Source organism: Crinia signifera, chromosome 2, assembly GCF_055691185.1.
Source record: "Crinia signifera chromosome 2, ASM5569118v1, whole genome shotgun sequence".
NCBI lineage: Eukaryota > Metazoa > Chordata > Amphibia > Anura > Myobatrachidae > Crinia > Crinia signifera.
The window spans coordinates 302,330,289-302,340,347 of NC_139218.1; positions in this window are offsets into that span (position 1 = coordinate 302,330,289).

The window sequence follows — 10,059 nt, forward strand, 5'->3', positions numbered from 1 at the left end:
TTAAGCATAAATCAGTGACTTACAGTAAGCTGCAGAGATATATGTATACTGTATAAGCAAGCTGGAGAAAAGTTAGCTGTCCTGTTTAAAAATGTCCCTTAAACAAGAGCATGGAAAAAGAGTATTGGAACTGAAAGCTGTTAAAGAGACAGACCGCAAATTGTCAGTCGTGTCTGGATGCAAGGGCGTAACTACAACAGATGCAGGGGGTGCAGCTGCAATGGGGCCCAGAGCTGAGAGGGGCCCACTTAGCCTGTCAAAGTATCATGAGCTGTATACATTTTACAGCATTAGGGGCGGGATGTACTAAAGGGAAAATGCGGTAAAACGGGGGGAAAAAAAGATGTTTGTATCAACATGCAGATGTATAGGAATAGGACTTGAGCGTGACCAATAAACACACCGCAGTCTTCCAGAAGCGGTGGTGTGCAATGAAATGGGAGGTCACGGGGGAGTCATGGGAGGGGGTTATAGGGGTCAATAACGGAGGTCTGCAAATCGTGGCTGTCTGAGCGCCTCTGCTCTTATTGTGGCAGGTCAGTTACCTCTGCTTGATTCCAGCTGTGGCTTTTAATGACTAAAAGTGTACTGGCCTTAGGTCCAGATGTCATCCTGCACCCAGTCCACCCTCCAGTCCTTGTCTACAATATTATTGAAACTGATGCCTGCCCTTATTGAAGATGCTTCTTCATCAGACAAAATAGATTTTTGAAGGCGCTAGCTAGGGGGGGGTCCTTGAAAATTGCTTGAGGGGGAGCTCCATCTCTTTATTCCTTCTCTGTGCTTCCTCTCTCTCTCTCTCTCTCTCTCTCTCTCTCTCTCTCTCACTTCTCAGGACTATCTCTCTATCTCTGTGTGTGTGTGTGTGTGTGTGTGTGTGTGTGTGTGTGTGTGTGTGTGCTTCTCTCTCTATGTTCTCCTCTATCTTTCTGTATTGTTTGGCTGTAGTATACCTAGGCAGCAAATGTGTAGCATTAGTTAGAGAAAAATGCACCAGATGAAACAGCAAGCAAAGCAGAGTATAAAGTTTAAACACCTATGTGTTTCTGAAGGAAATAGATCCTCGCATGTTAGTGGCGACAGTTGCAGTTCTTACCAGTCTCAGGCAGTCTCTGCTTTTTACTACTCTTTGGGCTACCACATGTGCTGATACTGTACACAGCCAGCCCATCAGCTGCTGTCCTTCTTTCATCTTCTTCTCACTTCCAGCTGGGCACGGTAGGTCCAGCTCCTAGATGAGACAGATGAGGAGCTGAGCTATGTTGGGACTACAGTGAGAGGCTGGTTTCTATCTGGGGGTAAGTAGCCTAATTTGCTTTGTTCCTGTGTCACTGTCTCTATAAACTTACAATCAATATTGCCACATGTGCAATTATATAATTTGTTTCCTGAGATAGGCAACACATCTGTGCCACTATCTCCCCCTCTGCTACTGCTGGAGGCTGGGAAGTGAGTGAGAACTAAGTGTTTTCAAACACAAAAGGGGTTATTCAATCCCAGCCGCTAATTCTGATGGGGGAATTAGCGGTGGGCACCTATTCAATGCTGTCTTTCCCAACAGTGTTGAAGAGGCAAATTGACGTGCCTGACTTTAAAAGCAGTCAGGCCTGTTTTTCTGAGAATGGCTGTGGATTGTCGTGATCATGGCCATTTACGCAGACACACACCCCTCTTTGCCTATCGGCAGGCAGACATTGAATCCCGCCTGCCAATATATATATATATATATATATATATATATATATAGGGGTTCGGGAAGCGGCACTCTCGCGGACTTGCAATAAAGACGCTACACAAGGTAGGTAGATTGACGTTTCGGATGTAATTCCTTTTTCAAAATCAAAGACCAACAATATACAGAAAGAGTGCTTACCTAAATACCAGTGCACATGTTCGCTCCACCTCCTGGCGTCCGTCCACGGCCCGCCCGGCACCCCAGGCACTTCCGGGATTGCGTCAGTTGCTCCGGTGACGTCACTGCGTCCGCACGTTGCTATCTGGTCACCACTATGCGCTGGTTGCCTAGCAGCCGCTGTGAACAAGACGCTGAGGGAACAAAAAGACATATACAAAGAATAAATACATGACATAAAGAAAATCAATACAATAATATAATCTGCAAAAGAACCGCGTGAGACAATAAACCAGATAGGATGAGGTCGAGATGGAATTGGCACATATTAAAGAAACATATTGTAAGACAATTGCTCATTTAGACCTCTGGGGCTCATGGTTCCAAGTTTGTGAATCCAAAAGGATTCCAGTTGGAGGAGTCTTTTAGAGCGATCTCCCCCTCTCTTATTCGCTGGTACATGGTCAATTATAATGTATTTTAAATTGGCCAGACTATGTTTTGCCTCGAGAAAATGCCTAGCAACAGGCTGATCATTTTCCTTCTTGACCAAAGCAGATTTAATAGCATGACGATGAATAGCAATTCGTTCTCTGAAGGTTCGGATAGTCTTACCCACGTAGCATAAGCCACACGGACAATGTATGAGATACACTACGTGGGTAGAGGTACATGTCACCGGATGTTTGATCATAATTTTATGTCCCAAATGAGGAAAATGATCAGCCTGTTGCTAGGCATTTTCTCGAGGCAAAACATAGTCTGGCCAATTTAAAATACATTATAATTGACCATGTACCAGCGAATAAGAGAGGGGGAGATCGCTCTAAAAGACTCCTCCAACTGGAATCCTTTTGGATTCACAAACTTGGAACCATGAGCCCCAGAGGTCTAAATGAGCAATTGTCTTACAATATGTTTCTTTAATATGTGCCAATTCCATCTCGACCTCATCCTATCTGGTTTATTGTCTCACGCGGTTCTTTTGCAGATTATATTATTGTATTGATTTTCTTTATGTCATGTATTTATTCTTTGTATATGTCTTTTTGTTCCCTCAGCGTCTTGTTCACAGCGGCTGCTAGGCAACCAGCGCATAGTGGTGACCAGATAGCAACGTGCGGACGCAGTGACGTCACCGGAGCAACTGACGCAATCCCGGAAGTGCCTGGGGTGCCGGGCGGGCCGTGGACGGACGCCAGGAGGTGGAGCGAACATGTGCACTGGTATTTAGGTAAGCACTCTTTCTGTATATTGTTGGTCTTTGATTTTGAAAAAGGAATTACATCCGAAACGTCAATCTACCTACCTTGTGTAGCGTCTTTATTGCAAGTCCGCGAGAGTGCCGCTTCCCGAACCCCTGTCTATTACCCCCGGTGTGCACCCCGGCAAGTTGTCTCCTGCATTATTCATCCACGGAGTGCCAGCGTATTGTACTGTATCTATTGGAGGAGAGTCTGCCGGACCCTCATCCCGTGCCGTGCACCTGTGACCGTATCGGCTTGAAATTGCCGATCAGGACCTTGAAGTCTGTACCGCCGTTATTTTCTCTACTCAAGAGGCATCCAGCATAACGGCTGACTTTTTATTGAATTCACCTGGGTGTATACTGCAAATTATATTGCGGGGACGGTGTTCCAGGAGTGTGTGGTTTCAATGATGGAAGCAAGAGGAGCTGCCTCTGACTATGATGGCATCAATCCCACAGCATTTCCAATTGGAGAACGTCTGAGGTTCTCTGAGGATGAATCATCTGCAGTCCTGTTTTCAGAGAGATTAACTGAAAGTTTGGAGCCTGCTACTCCCTCAGAGATTTTTGACAATTTATTTAAGCTTAAAAAGAAAGAAGTAGAATTTTTGATGCACGGAGTGACACTCTCTGAGTATTATAGAGAAAAAAAGATACCCAGAGGGTTCAGAATTAAGAATATGCCCACCATCGGTCGCTACAATAGCGATTTTTGCAGAAAATGGGTGGCAGTGCTTAATAACTGCTCTTTCGATTTAATGACTTTAGTTATTGAAGAGTCGGCACGGGAAATGACACTGATGCAATCGAAGATTGCTACTTATGTAAAAGACTTCAAACAAGTACTTATTGACGACAAATCGGACGATTGGTTGACGAAATTGGATGTACAAATTGTGACATTCAAAAAAGAACTAGTCACATTCAAATGCAGCAAGTTTGATAAAGTAAATAAAGACTATGCTGAACAGAGAGTCTATATGTGGTCTTCAGGCTCTACTAGAGCAACAAGGAGATATGGGAGACAGAGAAACCAACAACATCGTTGGAATAAAGGAACTGACTCCAGCAGTGAATCCGTGATATCCCAGAATGAATCCAGCAATGAGCCTCAATCGTCAAAAAACTTGCAGCGCCCCCAAACAGGGGTACGCACTCGGGCAGGCAGAGGAAAAACAACCGACCCCAACGCAGGGGTGGGCAGGGGCGAAGGATCAAAAACCAAGAGTCGCAACAAGAAACCTTGATCTTCAACCTGTCGCAGAGGATCCTAACAGAGGCTGAGACTGGGGTATTAAACAAAGGGTTATCCTTTTTACCGACCCAGAAATTTGATGATTTCAGATGGAAGATTGATTTAAATAAACTTCATAGAAATCTTAAATTGAAAGACTTTTTCAAACATGAGGTGGTATCTCTAACGTCTAAAACCACCACTCCATTTGATTCATTCAAACGCAAATCTCATTTCGATCCTCCCTCTACTAATGTAGCAATCCAAAGCTTTATCAAAGTTTTGGATGTACAAGTGAATACATCTGCGACTCTTCTTCAGCCCTACTCTAACCTGTCTAAGATAGAATGGCAAGCCCTTAAGAATTTAAAATCGTATAAGGACATCATGATCCTTCCCGCCGATAAAGGTGGGGGGATCGTTATCTGGGACCTTGAGGCATACAAACAAGAGGTGTATTCCCAAATCAACAACCCTGACACATATGATCGTCTGGCCACGGATCCTACCCTAAACTACAAACGAGAGCTGGATCAAATTCTCAATACAGCAGTACTCAATCAGGAAATTCCATTGAAAACCAAGGAATACCTGACTACCGAATTTCCCAAGACTCCGCTGTTATATTGCCTGCCGAAGGTGCACAAAAACTCATCTAAGCCTCCTGGGAGGCCTATAATTTCGGCTCGTGACTCCCTGTACAGCCCGGTCTCAACATTCCTAAACCACTTTCTGCAGCCTTGTGTCCAACGTTTATCGACTTACCTTCAAGACACTACAGACCTCCTTAATAAATTGGAACAATTCGGAGATGCTATTCCAGAGATGTGGCTATGCTCTTTGGACATTAGTAGCCTTTATACGAGTATACCCCACCAAGAGGGACTGCAGGCTACAGCTCAACTCCTCAATGAGGATGCTCTCTACAATGGTCCTCCTGTGTCCCTATTCATTCGCCTCCTCGAGTTAACATTGACAAGGAATTTTTTCCTTTTCAATAATGAATTCTTCCAGCAGCGAACGGGGTGTGCGATGGGATCTCCTGTCGCACCCTCGTTCGCCAATACCTTTATGTACAGCATTGAGAGAGATCTCTTCCTGAATGATGAAGTGGCTCCGTTTGTGAAATTTTACACCCGCTTCATTGACGATATTTTGCTTTTCTGGTGTGGTACTGAACAAGCCTTTAGGGCACTCATGTCGTCCATCAACTCATTGAATTGTCCCATTAAATTTACCTTCGAGATGAGCCAATCATCGATCCATTACTTGGATGTTAATATTGCTATCCAAGAATCCAAAATTGTGACCTCCATTTTCTCAAAAGTGACTGATCGTAATACACTTTTAAGTGCCAAGAGTCATCACCCACCAGCTTTGTTGAGAGGCTTACCCTTCTCACAACTGGTGAGAGTGAAACGTATCACGAGCGACGGCAATAAAGTAGCTGCCGACTTGGACAAAATGATGTCCAAATTTGAGTCAAGAGGGTACCAACACAACATCCTGGATAAAGCCAGAGCTAAAATTGATGCTATCCCAAGAGAAGCCCTTTTGAAGAGAAAACCCCCCAATGATGATAAGTGTGCCAACAGACTGGGGTGGGTAAGGGATTATAACACTGCGGATAGATCTATTTCCAACACCTCCCGCGAACTCTGGCCCGTTGTGCAATTGGATAGGGATCTGAAGAAGCTCAAGAATGTGACCCTGATGCCGTGTTACAAACGCGGCCGGAACATTCGGGATTGGGTGGTCAATACTGACATCTCTACCAGATTACCCCCCAATACTAGATCTAAAGCTGGGGGATGTTATAAATGTGTGGGTTGTACCACTTGTGGTGGGATGACACAATCTAAATTCTTTCACCACCCTCATTTGGGACATAAAATTATGATCAAACATCCGGTGACATGTACCTCTACCCACGTAGTGTATCTCATACATTGTCCGTGTGGCTTATGCTACGTGGGTAAGACTATCCGAACCTTCAGAGAACGAATTGCTATTCATCGTCATGCTATTAAATCTGCTTTGGTCAAGAAGGAAAATGATCAGCCTGTTGCTAGGCATTTTCTCGAGGCAAAACATAGTCTGGCCAATTTAAAATACATTATAATTGACCATGTACCAGCGAATAAGAGAGGGGGAGATCGCTCTAAAAGACTCCTCCAACTGGAATCCTTTTGGATTCACAAACTTGGAACCATGAGCCCCAGAGGTCTAAATGAGCAATTGTCTTACAATATGTTTCTTTAATATGTGCCAATTCCATCTCGACCTCATCCTATCTGGTTTATTGTCTCACGCGGTTCTTTTGCAGATTATATTATTGTATTGATTTTCTTTATGTCATGTATTTATTCTTTGTATATGTCTTTTTGTTCCCTCAGCGTCTTGTTCACAGCGGCTGCTAGGCAACCAGCGCATAGTGGTGACCAGATAGCAACATGCGGACGCAGTGACGTCACCGGAGCAACTGACGCAATCCCGGAAGTGCCTGGGGTGCCGGGCGGGCCGTGGACGGACGCCAGGAGGTGGAGCGAACATGTGCACTGGTATTTAGGTAAGCACTCTTTCTGTATATTGTTGGTCTTTGATTTTGAAAAAGGAATTACATCCGAAACGTCAATCTACCTACCTTGTGTAGCGTCTTTATTGCAAGTCCGCGAGAGTGCCGCTTCCCGAACCCCTGTCTATTACCCCCGGTGTGCACCCCGGCAAGTTGTCTCCTGCATTATTCATCCACGGAGTGCCAGCGTATTGTACTGTATGTATATATATATATATATATATACTCTGTGCGGTCCCCGGCACTCCACTTCCCCAATTTGAGGGGTGTCTTGCTCCAGTGCCCTCCAATGAGGGCATTCCCACCATAAATAACCAAGATTTGCAGGCGGCACTCAGAGTCTTGTGTACAAACCAGATAAGCGGTGAAACTTTAATCAATGTTTCGAGGCATGTAGCCCCTTCATCAGGATCCTGACGAAGGGGCTACGTGCCTCGAAACGTTGATTAAAGTTTCACCTCTTTTCTGGTTTGTGCACAAGACTCTGAGTGCCGCCTGAAAATCTTGGTTTTATATATATATATATATATATATATATATATATATAAATATATATATATATATTAATCCAAATGAGGCACGTCACTCCGGGTCTTGTGCAAGAAAAACGTTGTTTACTGGGTGCCTACGGCGTTTCAGGCCAAGCCCGTCTTCAGGACATAGGAGTCATGTCCTGAAGACGGGCTTGGCCCGAAACGCCGTAGGTACCCAGTAAACAACGTTTTTCTTGCACAAGACCCGGAGTGACGTGCCTCATTTGGATTATTGTATGTGGTTGGGGGTTACCCCGGCAACCAAACGAGCATCCGGGCAAGCATTCCTGCGCAAACTGGTGGGCAGTGCCGGATCATTTGCAACGCTATATATATATATATATATATATATATATATATATATAGAGAGAGAGAGAGAGAGAGAGAGAGAGAGAGAGAGAGAGAGAGAGAGAGAGAGAGAGAGAGAGAGAGAGAGCTGTAGCAAGCAAGCAGCGGCACTTAACAGGATTTGCTTGCTACAGCTCTCTACATCTACCCACCGGAGGGCATCCAGGTTGCTGCTGGACGAGAGGTCGAGTGCCGGACTGACAGTGACTATATATATATATACATAGATCCACAAAGCCTGCACTCACACCTTCAACTGTAGGCATTTGGGTGGGGTGCCTTAATGGAACACAGGTATATCCTGTGACCAAAAAATATACAAAATGTCCTACTGTTAAGTAAGAAAAAAGCACTCTCCACAAAATAAATGTACAATCAATGAAAGAAAAAGAAAAACCTGTTATTGGTACAGTCAAATTCTCCAAATTCTCCAACGTTTCGATCACAACAGTTATTCACCACGAGCATATATATATCTTTCTATATATATATAGATATCTATATATATATCTAGATAGATAGATAGATAGATAGATAGATAGATAGATATACAAACACACATACATTTTCCTGATGGTGTCGGTATGCTGCTTGTTCCATTGTGGGACAGAGAGCAAAAGCAAGATTTTTGCTGGTGAAAGGAGGAGGACCTGTAGTTATGTTATGTAACCTCTTATAATCGATGGGCCAAATTCAGCATGAATAACTAATCAGAAAAAAAAAACAGAAGACTGCCAGTAGAAAGCCGCTGCCCAAGCAGAAAGAAAAAACAACAGTGCAAAATTGTGATGGCATCACAAATAGCGATACATTCTCAGACCCATTCGCAAATCCTGAAACATCGAAGGCTACTTTACATCTGAGAAAATGTAAGTCGGTTTGAGGCCTCCACTAATCTCCAATAATCACTGAGACAGGCTGGAAGTGGTCAGTGCTGACATTACAGACCCACCCCAAAATGCCGGGGCACGCCAGCGTTTTTTTAAACATATCCAGAAAATGCCATGGACAGGATGTAATGCTGCCCAAATTATACGGCAGTACTGGATGTCCTTGTGAACCTCTAGCATCGGTCAGGGAAGCACAGCTCTATAGTGATAGCCGGAGTTGCCAGATTCCAGGAGCACTGGCGCGCCTCTGAGCAGTAAACCCCTGGCAACTAGCATAAAACCCCCTGGCAGTTGAGCATGTAACCCCTGACAATGAGCAAGGGGAGTGGGGAGCTAAAGTTTTAGATATTTCAAGAAACGAGGGGCAGCATTGTGAAACATTTCCTAGGGCACCTTAAATCCTTGCACAGGCCCTGGTTATACATTATTACAGTACTGCAATAAAACTTTTAGGAGTATATAGGCAATTTGTACCCACACAGATCTTTTTGCATCCAATAGAGGGCAGGTCTCTAGAGAGTTAAACAATTAAGTGAAATAATAAAGCTAATGCAATTATGCTGCTATGTACCAGGGACACACAGTACAGAACTGAAAACTAGAAATGTAAGAGGCAAAGTCCCTGATAAGTCACTGCTCACATCACAGCCACAAATAGTACCATTCATAGACATTTGCCAGAGGGAATCTAAGCTCCTTTTATAAGGCTATATAAATGTGACATTTGTTTTATGTTCTACGCACTGTGCTTGACCTGATGCACCAGGGGGTATAAATTATTCCATTGATTTGCACATTGCCAGTTCAGAAATGGGAATAATAATTAACTAATTTCTGCTACTTCAATTTAAATTCAATCGATATAGTTCTAAACTGTCCTTTTTAAACAGTACCTTGAAAAGGGAGCACAAACCAACACAAATACTGTATATACTATTAACTAAAATAATAAGCATAAGGAATAGTAAAATTTGGTAAATGAAGTTTAAAGACATACAGATAAAGTCGCACTCCTCGTTGACACTTTTTAGCTGCTCATGCTTGTTTGTTGTGCCAAACTCGCACCCGCATAATGGAATCTCCATTGGTGATCAATGCTTTTCTATGAGCTTCAGGACCAAATTAGACACTCACTCCTGCCAATCACCACGGAAGTCACGGTGATTGGCACAACAATGAAGAGCATGGCTAGTTCTTTATGAAATTTAATTTATATTCTACAAAATGTCATTCATATGTTAGAAACAGATGTAAGAAAAAAAATTACTCACTCATCCAAATACATATAACACTGTAAGTCAGAGGTGTCCCAAACTGAAATAGCGAATACAGTTAAAAATAAAAATGACATGCATACAGTACCCAATTAAGCATGAAC